The sequence below is a fragment of the Saccoglossus kowalevskii genome, chromosome 20 (genome assembly GCF_978046115.1).
Source record: "Saccoglossus kowalevskii chromosome 20, keSacKowa6.1, whole genome shotgun sequence".
Classification (NCBI taxonomy): domain Eukaryota; kingdom Metazoa; phylum Hemichordata; class Enteropneusta; family Harrimaniidae; genus Saccoglossus; species Saccoglossus kowalevskii.
In genome coordinates this window covers 14,128,383-14,142,771 of record NC_140660.1, presented here as the reverse complement: position 1 = coordinate 14,142,771, position 14,389 = coordinate 14,128,383, and positions in this window count along the sequence as shown.

Sequence of the window (14,389 nt, the reverse complement as noted above, 5' to 3'; positions counted from 1 at the left end):
ACTTTGTCCACTACTTGACCCCTACTTGTCACTACTTTACCCCTACTTTGTCCACTACTTTACCCCTACTTTGTCCACTACTTGACCCCTACTTTGTCCACTACTTTGTCCATTACGTTACCCCTACTTTGTCCACTACTTTGTCTATTACTTTACCCCTACTTTGTCCACTACTTCACCCCTACTTTGTCCACTACTTTACCCCTACTTTGTCCATTACTTTACCCCTACTTTGTCCACTACTTTGTCCATTACTTTACCCCTACTTTACCCATACTTTGTCCACTACTTTACCCCTACTTTGTCCAATACGTTACCCCTACTTTGTCCACTACTTTACCCCTACTTTGTCCACTACTTTACCCCTACTTTGTCCATTACGTTACTCCTACTTTGTCCATTACGTTACCCCTACTTTGTCCATTACTTTACCCCTACTTTGTCCACTACTTTGTCCACTACTTTGTCCATTACTTTACCCCAACTTTGTCCACTACTTTACCCCTACTTTGTCCACTTCTTTACCCCTACTTTGTCCACTACTTTACCCCTACTTTTTCCACTACTTTACCCCTACTTTGTCCATTACTTTACCCCTACTTTGCCCACTACTTTGTCCACTACTTTACCCCTACATTGTCCACTACTTTACCCTTACTTTGTCCACTACTTTACCCCTACTTTGTCCACTACTTTACCCCTACTTTGTCCATTACCTTACCCCTACATTGTCCATTACTTTATCCCTACTTTGTCCATTACTTTATCCCTACTTTGTCCACTACTTTACCCCTACTTTGCCCACTACTTTGTCCACTACGTTACCCCTACTTTCTCCACTACTTTATCCCTACTTTGTCCATTACTTGACCCCTACTTTGTCCTCTACTTTACCCCTACTTTGTCCACTACTTTACCCCTACTTTGGCCATTACCTTAACCCTACATTGTCCATTACTTTATCCCTACTTTGTCCATTACTTTATCCCTACTTTGCCCACTACTTTACCCCTACTTTGCCCACTACTTTGCCCACTACTTTGTCCACTACTTTGTCCACTACTTTGCCCACTACTTTGTCCACTACGTTACCCCTACTTTCTCCACTACTTTATCCCTACTTTGTCCATTACTTGACCCCTACTTTGGCCTCTACTTTACCCCTACTTTGTTCTCTACTTTACCCCTACTTTGCCCACTAATTTACCCCTACTTTGCCCACTACTTTGCCCTCTACTTTGCCCACTACTTTATCCACTAATTTGTCCACTACTTAATTCCTACTTTGTCCACTTCTTTACCCCTACTTTGTCCACTACTTTATCCCTACTTTGTCCACTTCTTTACCCCTACTTTGTTCTCTACCTTACCCCTACTTTGTCCATTACTTAATTCCTACTTTGTCCACTACTTGACCCCTACTTTGTCCATTACTTTACCCCTACTTTGTCCTCTACCTTACCCCTACTTTGTCCATTACTTAATCCCTACTTTGTCCACTACTTGACCCCTAGTTTCTCCTCTACTTTACCCCTACTTTGTCCACTACTTAATCCCTACTTTGCCCTCTACCTTACCCCTACTTTGTCCACTACTTGACCCCTTACTTTGTTCACTCCTTTACTTTGTCCACTACTTTACCCCTACTTTGTCCACTACTTTACCCCTACTTTATCAATTACTTTACCCCTATATTGTACACTACTTTACCCCTACATTGTCCACTGCTTTACCCCTACTTTGCCCACTACCTTACCCCTACTTTGTCCTCTACCTTACCCCAACTTTGTCCACTACTTGACCCCTTACTTTGTTCACTCCTTTACTTTGTCCACTACTTAACCCCTACTTTGTCCACTACTTTACCCCTACTTTATCAATTACTTTACCCCTACATTGTACACTACTTTACCCCTACATTGTCCACTACTTTACCCCTACTTTGTCCACTACTTTACCCCTACTTTGTCCACTACTTTACCCCTACTTTGTCCACTACTTTACCCCTACTTTGTCCACTACTTTGTCCATTACGTTACCCCTACTTTGTCCACTACTTTACCCCTACTTTATCAATTACTTTACCCCTACATTGTCCACTACTTTACCCCTACTTTGTCCACTACTTTACCCCTACTTTGTCACTATTTACCCCAACTTTGTCCACTACTTGACCCCTACTTTGTCACTACTTTACCCCTACTTTGTCCACTACTTTACCCCTACTTTGTCCACTACTTGACCCCTACTTTGTCCACTACTTTGTCCATTACGTTACCCCTACTTTGTCCACTACTTTGTCCATTACTTTACCCCTACTTTGTCCACTACTTCACCCCGACTTTGTCCACTACTTTACCCCTACTTTGTCCACTACTTTGTCCATTACTTTACCCCTACTTTGTCCACTACTTTGTCCATTACTTTACCCCTACTTTACCCATACTTTGTCCACTACTTTACCCCTACTTTGTCCATTACGTTACCCCTACTTTGTCCACTACTTTACCCCTACTTTGTCCACTACTTTACCCCTACTTTGTCCATTACGTTACCCCTACTTTGTCCATTACTTTACCCCTACTTTGTCCACTACTTTACCCCTACTTTATCCATTACTTTACCCCTACTTTGTCCACTACTTTACCCCTACTTTGTCCACTACTTTACCACTACTTTGTCCACTACTTTGTCCATTACTTTACCCCTACTTTGCCCACTACTTTGTCCACTACTTTACCCCTACTTTGTCCACTACTTTACCCCTACTTTGTCCACTACTTTGTCCATTACGTTACCCCTACTTTGTCCACTACTTTACCCCTACTTTATCAATTACTTTACCCCTACATTGTCCACTACTTTACCCCTACTTTGTCCACTACTTTACCCCTACTTTGTCACTACTTTACCCCAACTTTGTCCACTACTTGACCCTACTTTGTCACTACTTTTCCCCTACTTTGTCCACTACTTTACCCCTACTTTGTCCACTACTTGACCCCTACTTTGTCCACTACTTTGTCCATTACGTTACCCCTACTTTGTCCACTACTTTGTCCATTACGTTACCCCTACTTTGTCCACTACTTTGTCCATTACTTTACCCCTACTTTGTCCACTACTCCACCCCTACTTTGTCCACTACTTTACCCCTACTTTGTCCACTACTTTGTCCATTACTTTACCCCTACTTTGTCCACTACTTCACTCCTACATTGTCCACTACTTTACCCCTACTTTGTCCACTACTTTGTCCATTACTTTACCCCTACTTTGTCCACTACTTTGTCCATTACTTTACCCCTACTTTGTCCACTACTTTGTCCATTACTTTACCCCTACTTTACCCATACTTTGTCCACTACTTTATCCCTACTTTGTCCATTACTTTACCCCTACTTTGTCCACTACTTTACCCCTACTTTGTCCATTACTTTACCCCTACTTTGTCCACTACTTTACCCCTACTTTGTCCACTACTTTACCCCTACTTTGTCCACTACTTTGTCCATTACTTTACCCCTACTTTGTCCACTTCTTTACCCCTGCTTTGTCCACTACTTTGTCCACTACTTTGTCCATTACTTTACCCCAACTTTGTCCACTACTTTACCCCTACTTTGTCCACTTCTTTACCCCTACTTTGTCCACTTCTTTACCCCTACTTTTCCTACTACCTTACCCCTACTTTGTCCTCTACCTTACCCCAACTTTGTCCACTACTTGACCCCTTACTTTATTCACTCCTTTACTTTGTCCACTACTTAACCCCTACTTTGTCCACTACTTTACCCCTACTTTATCAATTACTTTACCCCTACATTATACACTACTTTACCCCTACATTGTCCACTACTTTACCCCTACTTTGTCCACTACTTTACCCCTACTTTGTCCACTACTTTGTCCATTACGTTACCCCTACTTTGTCCACTACTTTACCCCTACTTTATCAATTACTTTACCCCTACATTGTGCACTACTTTACCCCTACTTTGTCCACTACTTTACCCCTACTTTGTCCACTACTTTACCCCTACTTTGTCCACTATTTTACCCCTACTTTGTCCACTACTTTGTCCATTACGTTACCCCTACTTTGTCCACTACTTTACCCCTACTTTATCAATTACTTTACCCCTACATTGTCCACTACTTTACCCCTACTTTGTCCACTACTTTACCCCTACTTTGTCACTACTTTACCCTAACTTTGTCCACTACTTGACCCCTACTTTGTCACTACTTTACCCCTACTTTGTCCACTACTTTACCCCTACTTTGTCCACTACTTGACCCCTACTTTGTCCACTACTTTATCCATTACGTTACCCCTACTTTGTCCACTACTTTACCCCTACTTTATCAATTACTTTACCCCTACATTGTCCGCTACTTTATCCCTACTTTGTCCACTACTTTACCCCTACTTTGTCACTATTTACCCCAACTTTGTCCACTACTTGACCCCTACTTTGTCACTACTTTACCCCTACTTTGTCCACTACTTTACCCCTACTTTGTCCACTACTTGACCCCTACTTTGTCCACTACTTTGTCCATTACGTTACCCCTACTTTGTCCACTACTTTGTCCATTACTTTACCCCTACTTTGTCCACTACTTTACCCCTACTTTGTCCACTACTTTACCCCTACTTTGTCCATTACGTTACCCCTACTTTGTCCATTACTTTACCCCTACTTTGTCCACTACTTTACCCCTACTTTATCCATTACTTTACCCCTACTTTGTCCACTACTTTACCCCTACTTTGTCCACTACTTTGCCCACTACTTTGTCCACTTCTTTACCCCTACTTTGTCCACTTCTTTACCCCTACTTTGTCCACTACTTTGTCCACTACTTTGTCCATTACTTTACCCCAACTTTGTCCACTACTTTACCCCTACTTTGTCCACTTCTTTACCCCTACTTTGTCCACTACTTTACCCCTACTTTGTCCACTACTTTACCTCTACTTTGTCCATTACTTTACCCCTACTTTGCCCACTACTTTGTCCACTACTTTACCCCTACTTTGTCCACTACTTTACCCCTACTTTGTCCACTACTTTACCCCTACTTTGTCCATTACGTTACCCCTACTTTGTCCATTACTTTACCCCAACTTTGTCCACTACTTTACCCCTACTTTGTCCACTACTTTACCCCTACTTTGTCCACTACTTTACCCCTACTTTGTCCACTACTTTACCCCTACTTTGTCCATTACTTTACCCCTACTTTGCCCACTACTTTGTCCACTACTTTACCCATACTTTGTCCACTACTTTACCCCTACTTTGTCCACTACTTTACCACTACTTTGTCCACTACTTTACCCCTACTTTGTCCACTACTTTACCCCTACTTTGTCCACTACTTTGTCCATTACGTTACCCCTACTTTGTCCACTACTTTACCCCTACTTTATCAATTACTTTACCCCTACATTGTCCACTACTTTACCCCTACTTTGTCCACTACTTGACCCCTACTTTGTCACTACTTTACCCCAACTTTGTCCACTACTTGACCCCTACTTTGTCACTACTTTACCCCTACTTTGTCCACTACTTTACCCCTACTTTGTCCACTACTTGACCCCTACTTTGTCCACTACTTTGTCCATTACGTTACCCCTACTTTGTCCACTACTTTGTCCATTACTTTACCCCTACTTTGTCCACTACTCCACCCCTACTTTGTCCACTACTTTACCCCTACTTTGTCCACTACTTTGTCCATTACTTTACCCCTACTTTGTCCACTACTTTGTCTATTACTTTACCCCTACTTTGTCCACTACTTTACCCCTACTTTGTCCACTACTTTGCCCACTACTTTGTCCACTTCTTTACCCCTACTTTGTCCACTTCTTTACCCCTACTTTGTCCACTACTTTGTCCACTACTTTGTCCATTACTTTACCCCAACTTTGTCCACTACTTTACCCCTACTTTGTCCACTTCTTTACCCCTACTTTGTCCACTACTTTACCCCTACTTTGTCCACTACTTTACCTCTACTTTGTCCATTACTTTACCCCTACTTTGCCCACTACTTTGTCCACTACTTTACCCCTACTTTGTCCACTACTTTACCCCTACTTTGTCCACTACTTTACCCCTACTTTGTCCATTACGTTACCCCTACTTTGTCCATTACTTTACCCCAACTTTGTCCACTACTTTACCCCTACTTTGTCCACTACTTTACCCCTACTTTGTCCACTACTTTACCCCTACTTTGTCCACTACTTTACCCCTACTTTGTCCATTACTTTACCCCTACTTTGCCCACTACTTTGTCCACTACTTTACCCATACTTTGTCCACTACTTTACCCCTACTTTGTCCACTACTTTACCACTACTTTGTCCACTACTTTACCCCTACTTTGTCCACTACTTTACCCCTACTTTGTCCACTACTTTGTCCATTACGTTACCCCTACTTTGTCCACTACTTTACCCCTACTTTATCAATTACTTTACCCCTACATTGTCCACTACTTTACCCCTACTTTGTCCACTACTTGACCCCTACTTTGTCACTACTTTACCCCAACTTTGTCCACTACTTGACCCCTACTTTGTCACTACTTTACCCCTACTTTGTCCACTACTTTACCCCTACTTTGTCCACTACTTGACCCCTACTTTGTCCACTACTTTGTCCATTACGTTACCCCTACTTTGTCCACTACTTTGTCCATTACTTTACCCCTACTTTGTCCACTACTCCACCCCTACTTTGTCCACTACTTTACCCCTACTTTGTCCACTACTTTGTCCATTACTTTACCCCTACTTTGTCCACTACTTTGTCCATTACTTTACCCCTACATTGTCCACTACTTCACTCCTACTTTGTCCACTACTTTACGCCTACTTTGTCCACTACTTTGTCCATTACTTTACCCCTACTTTGTCCACTACTTTGTCCATTACTTTACCCCTACTTTGTCCACTACTTTGTCCATTACTTTACCCCTACTTTACCCATACTTTGTCCACTACTTTATCCCTACTTTGTCCATTACTTTACCCCTACTTTGTCCACTACTTTACCCCTACTTTGTCCATTACTTTACCCCTACTTTGTCCACTACTTTACCCCTACTTTGTCCACTACTTTACCCCTACTTTGTCCACTACTTTGTCCATTACTTTACCCCTACTTTGCCCACTACTTTGTCCACTACTTTACCCCTACTTTGTCCACTTCTTTACCCCTACTTTGTCCACTACTTTGTCCACTACTTTGTCCATTACTTTACCCCAACTTTGTCCACTACTTTACCCCTACTTTGTCCACTTCTTTACCCCTACTTTGCCCACTACTTTGTCCACTACTTTACCCCTACTTTGTCCACTTCTTTACCCCTACTTTGTCCACTACTTTGTCCACTACTTTGTCCATTACTTTACCCCAACTTTGTCCACTACCTTACCCCTACTTTGTCCTCTACCTTACCCCAACTTTGTCCACTACTTTACCCCAACTTTGTCCACTACTTAACCCCTACTTTGTCCACTACTTTACCCCTACTTTATCAATTACTTTACCCCTACATTATACACTACTTTACCCCTACATTGTCCACTACTTTACCCCTACTTTGTCCACTACTTTACCCCTACTTTGTCCACTACTTTGTCCATTACGTTACCCCTACTTTGTCCACTACTTTACCCCTACTTTATCAATTACTTTACCCCTACATTGTGCACTACTTTGCCCCTACTTTGTCCACTACTTTACCCCTACTTTGTCCACTACTTTACCCCTACTTTGTCCACTACTTTACCCCTACTTTGTCCACTACTTTGTCCATTACGTTACCCCTACTTTGTCCACTACTTTACCCCTACTTTATCAATTACTTTACCCCTACATTGTCCACTACTTTACCCCTACTTTGTCCACTACTTTACCCCTACTTTGTCACTACTTTACCCTAACTTTGTCCACTACTTGACCCCTACTTTGTCACTACTTTACCCCTACTTTGTCCACTACTTTACCCCTACTTTGTCCACTACTTGACCCCTACTTTGTCCACTACTTTATCCATTACGTTACCCCTACTTTGTCCACTACTTTACCCCTACTTTATCAATTACTTTACCCCTACATTGTCCACTACTTTATCCCTACTTTGTCCACTACTTTACCCCTACTTTGTCACTATTTACCCCAACTTTGTCCACTACTTGACCCCTACTTTGTCACTACTTTACCCCTACTTTGTCCACTACTTTACCCCTACTTTGTCCACTACTTGACCCCTACTTTGTCCACTACTTTGTCCATTACGTTACCCCTACTTTGTCCACTACTTTGTCCATTACTTTACCCCTACTTTGTCCACTACTTTACCCCTACTTTGTCCACTACTTGACCCCTACTTTGTCCACTACTTTGTCCATTACGTTACCCCTACTTTGTCCACTACTTTGTCCATTACTTTACCCCTACTTTGTCCACTACTTCACCCCTACTTTGTCCACTACTTTGTCCATTACGTTACCCCTACTTTGTCCACTACTTTGTCCATTACGTTACCCCTACTTTGTCCACTACTTTACCCCTACTTTGTCCACTACTTTACCCCTACTTTGTCCATTACGTTACCCCTACTTTGTCCATTACTTTACCCCTACTTTGTCCACTACTTTACCCCTACTTTATCCATTACTTTACCCCTACTTTGTCCACTACTTTACCCCTACTTTGTCCACTACTTTGCCCACTACTTTGTCCACTACTTTACCCCTACTTTGTCCACTTCTTTACCCCTACTTTGTCCACTACTTTGTCCACTACTTTGTCCATTACTTTACCCCAACTTTGTCCACTACTTTACCCCTACTTTGTCCACTTCTTTACCCCTACTTTGTCCACTACTTTACCCCTACTTTGTCCACTACTTTACCCCTACTTTGTCCATTACTTTACCCCTACTTTGCCCACTACTTTGTCCACTACTTTACCCATACTTTGTCCACTACTTTACCCCTACTTTGTCCACTACTTTACCACTACTTTACCCCTACTTTGTCCACTACTTTACCCCTACTTTGTCCACTACTTTGTCCATTACGTTACCCCTACTTTGTCCACTACTTTACCCCTACTTTATCAATTACTTTACCCCTACATTGTCCACTACTTTACCCCTACTTTGTCCACTACTTTACCCCTACTTTGTCACTACTTTACCCCAACTTTGTCCACTACTTGACCCCTACTTTGTCACTACTTTGCCCCTACTTTGTCCACTACTTTACCCCTACTTTGTCCACTACTTGACCCCTACTTTGTCCACTACTTTGTCCATTACGTTACCCCTACTTTGTCCACTACTTTGTCCATTACTTTACCCCTACTTTGTCCACTACTCCACCCCTACTTTGTCCACTACTTTACCCCTACTTTGTCCACTACTTTGTCCATTACTTTACCCCTACTTTGTCCACTACTTTGTCCATTACTTTACCCCTACTTTGTCCACTACTTCACTCCTACTTTGTCCACTACTTTACCCCTACTTTGTCCACTACTTTGTCCATTACGTTACCCCTACTTTGTCCACTACTTTACCCCTACTTTATCAATTACTTTACCCCTACATTGTGCACTACTTTGCCCCTACTTTGTCCACTACTTTACCCCTACTTTGTCCACTACTTTACCCCTACTTTGTCCACTACTTTACCCCTACTTTGTCCACTACTTTGTCCATTACGTTACCCCTACTTTGTCCACTACTTTACCCCTACTTTATCAATTACTTTACCCCTACATTGTCCACTACTTTACCCCTACTTTGTCCACTACTTTACCCCTACTTTGTCACTACTTTACCCTAACTTTGTCCACTACTTGACCCCTACTTTGTCACTACTTTACCCCTACTTTGTCCACTACTTTACCCCTACTTTGTCCACTACTTGACCCCTACTTTGTCCACTACTTTATCCATTACGTTACCCCTACTTTGTCCACTACTTTACCCCTACTTTATCAATTACTTTACCCCTACATTGTCCACTACTTTACCCCTACTTTGTCCACTACTTTACCCCTACTTTGTCCATTACGTTACCCCTACTTTGTCCATTACTTTACCCCTACTTTGTCCACTACTTTACCCCTACTTTATCCATTACTTTACCCCTACTTTGTCCACTACTTTACCCCTACTTTGTCCACTACTTTGCCCACTACTTTGTCCACTACTTTACCCCTACTTTGTCCACTTCTTTACCCCTACTTTGTCCACTACTTTGTCCACTACTTTGTCCATTACTTTACCCCAACTTTGTCCACTACTTTACCCCTACTTTGTCCACTTCTTTACCCCTACTTTGTCCACTACTTTACCCCTACTTTGTCCACTACTTTACCCCTACTTTGTCCATTACTTTACCCCTACTTTGCCCACTACTTTGTCCACTACTTTACCCATACTTTGTCCACTACTTTACCCCTACTTTGTCCACTACTTTACCACTACTTTACCCCTACTTTGTCCACTACTTTACCCCTACTTTGTCCACTACTTTGTCCATTACGTTACCCCTACTTTGTCCACTACTTTACCCCTACTTTATCAATTACTTTACCCCTACATTGTCCACTACTTTACCCCTACTTTGTCCACTACTTTACCCCTACTTTGTCACTACTTTACCCCAACTTTGTCCACTACTTGACCCCTACTTTGTCACTACTTTGCCCCTACTTTGTCCACTACTTTACCCCTACTTTGTCCACTACTTGACCCCTACTTTGTCCACTACTTTGTCCATTACGTTACCCCTACTTTGTCCACTACTTTGTCCATTACTTTACCCCTACTTTGTCCACTACTCCACCCCTACTTTGTCCACTACTTTACCCCTACTTTGTCCACTACTTTGTCCATTACTTTACCCCTACTTTGTCCACTACTTTGTCCATTACTTTACCCCTACTTTGTCCACTACTTCACTCCTACTTTGTCCACTACTTTACCCCTACTTTGTCCACTACTTTGTCCATTACGTTACCCCTACTTTGTCCACTACTTTACCCCTACTTTATCAATTACTTTACCCCTACATTGTGCACTACTTTGCCCCTACTTTGTCCACTACTTTACCCCTACTTTGTCCACTACTTTACCCCTACTTTGTCCACTACTTTACCCCTACTTTGTCCACTACTTTGTCCATTACGTTACCCCTACTTTGTCCACTACTTTACCCCTACTTTATCAATTACTTTACCCCTACATTGTCCACTACTTTACCCCTACTTTGTCCACTACTTTACCCCTACTTTGTCACTACTTTACCCTAACTTTGTCCACTACTTGACCCCTACTTTGTCACTACTTTACCCCTACTTTGTCCACTACTTTACCCCTACTTTGTCCACTACTTGACCCCTACTTTGTCCACTACTTTATCCATTACGTTACCCCTACTTTGTCCACTACTTTACCCCTACTTTATCAATTACTTTACCCCTACATTGTCCACTACTTTATCCCTACTTTGTCCACTACTTTACCCCTACTTTGTCACTATTTACCCCAACTTTGTCCACTACTTGACCCCTACTTTGTCACTACTTTACCCCTACTTTGTCCACTACTTTACCCCTACTTTGTCCACTACTTGACCCCTACTTTGTCCACTACTTTGTCCATTACGTTACCCCTACTTTGTCCACTACTTTGTCCATTACTTTACCCCTACTTTGTCCACTACTTTACCCCTACTTTGTCCACTACTTGACCCCTACTTTGTCCACTACTTTGTCCATTACGTTACCCCTACTTTGTCCACTACTTTGTCCATTACTTTACCCCTACTTTGTCCACTACTTCACCCCTACTTTGTCCACTACTTTGTCCATTACGTTACCCCTACTTTGTCCACTACTTTGTCCATTACGTTACCCCTACTTTGTCCACTACTTTACCCCTACTTTGTCCACTACTTTACCCCTACTTTGTCCATTACGTTACCCCTACTTTGTCCATTACTTTACCCCTACTTTGTCCACTACTTTACCCCTACTTTATCCATTACTTTACCCCTACTTTGTCCACTACTTTACCCCTACTTTGTCCACTACTTTGCCCACTACTTTGTCCACTACTTTACCCCTACTTTGTCCACTTCTTTACCCCTACTTTGTCCACTACTTTGTCCACTACTTTGTCCATTACTTTACCCCAACTTTGTCCACTACTTTACCCCTACTTTGTCCACTTCTTTACCCCTACTTTGTCCACTACTTTACCCCTACTTTGTCCACTACTTTACCCCTACTTTGTCCATTACTTTACCCCTACTTTGCCCACTACTTTGTCCACTACTTTACCCATACTTTGTCCACTACTTTACCCCTACTTTGTCCACTACTTTACCACTACTTTACCCCTACTTTGTCCACTACTTTACCCCTACTTTGTCCACTACTTTGTCCATTACGTTACCCCTACTTTGTCCACTACTTTACCCCTACTTTATCAATTACTTTACCCCTACATTGTCCACTACTTTACCCCTACTTTGTCCACTACTTTACCCCTACTTTGTCACTACTTTACCCCAACTTTGTCCACTACTTGACCCCTACTTTGTCACTACTTTGCCCCTACTTTGTCCACTACTTTACCCCTACTTTGTCCACTACTTGACCCCTACTTTGTCCACTACTTTGTCCATTACGTTACCCCTACTTTGTCCACTACTTTGTCCATTACTTTACCCCTACTTTGTCCACTACTCCACCCCTACTTTGTCCACTACTTTACCCCTACTTTGTCCACTACTTTGTCCATTACTTTACCCCTACTTTGTCCACTACTTTGTCCATTACTTTACCCCTACTTTGTCCACTACTTCACTCCTACTTTGTCCACTACTTTACCCCTACTTTGTCCACTACTTTGTCCATTACTTTACCCCAACTTTGTCCACTACTTTACCCCTACTTTGTCCACTTCTTTACCCCTACTTTGTCCACTACTTTACCCCTACTTTGTCCACTACTTTACCCCTACTTTGTCCATTACTTTACCCCTACTTTGCCCACTACTTTGTCCACTACTTTACCCATACTTTGTCCACTACTTTACCCCTACTTTGTCCACTACTTTACCACTACTTTACCCCTACTTTGTCCACTACTTTACCCCTACTTTGTCCACTACTTTGTCCATTACGTTACCCCTACTTTGTCCACTACTTTACCCCTACTTTATCAATTACTTTACCCCTACATTGTCCACTACTTTACCCCTACTTTGTCCACTACTTTACCCCTACTTTGTCACTACTTTACCCCAACTTTGTCCACTACTTTACCCCTACTTTGTCACTACTTTACCCCTACTTTGTCCACTACTTTACCCCTACTTTGTCCACTACTTTGTCCATTACTTTACCCCTACTTTGTCCACTACTTTGTCCATTACTTTACCCCTACTTTGTCCACTACTTCACTCCTACTTTGTCCACTACTTTACCCCTACTTTGTCCACTACTTTGTCCATTACTTTACCCCAACTTTGTCCACTACTTTACCCCTACTTTGTCCACTTCTTTACCCCTACTTTGTCCACTACTTTGTCCACTACTTTGTCCATTACTTTACCCCAACTTTGTCCACTACTTTACCCCTACTTTGTCCACTTCTTTACCCCTACTTTGTCCACTACTTTACCCCTACTTTGTCCACTACTTTACCCCTACTTTGTCCATTACTTTACCCCTACTTTGCCCACTACTTTGTCCACTACTTTACCCATACTTTGTCCACTACTTTACCCCTACTTTGTCCACTACTTTACCACTACTTTACCCCTACTTTGTCCACTACTTTACCCCTACTTTGTCCACTACTTTGTCCATTACGTTACCCCTACTTTGTCCACTACTTTACCCTACTTTATCAATTACTTTACCCCTACATTGTCCACTACTTTACCCCTACTTTGTCCACTACTTTACCCCTACTTTGTCACTACTTTACCCCAACTTTGTCCACTACTTGACCCCTACTTTGTCACTACTTTGCCCCTACTTTGTCCACTACTTTACCCCTACTTTGTCCACTACTTGACCCCTACTTTGTCCACTACTTTGTCCATTACGTTACCCCTACTTTGTCCACTACTTTGTCCATTACTTTACCCCTACTTTGTCCACTACTCCACCCCTACTTTGTCCACTACTTTACCCCTACTTTGTCCACTACTTTGTCCATTACTTTACCCCTACTTTGTCCACTACTTTGTCCATTACTTTACCCCTACTTTGTCCACTACTTCACTCCTACTTTGTCCACTACTTTACCCCTACTTTGTCCACTACTTT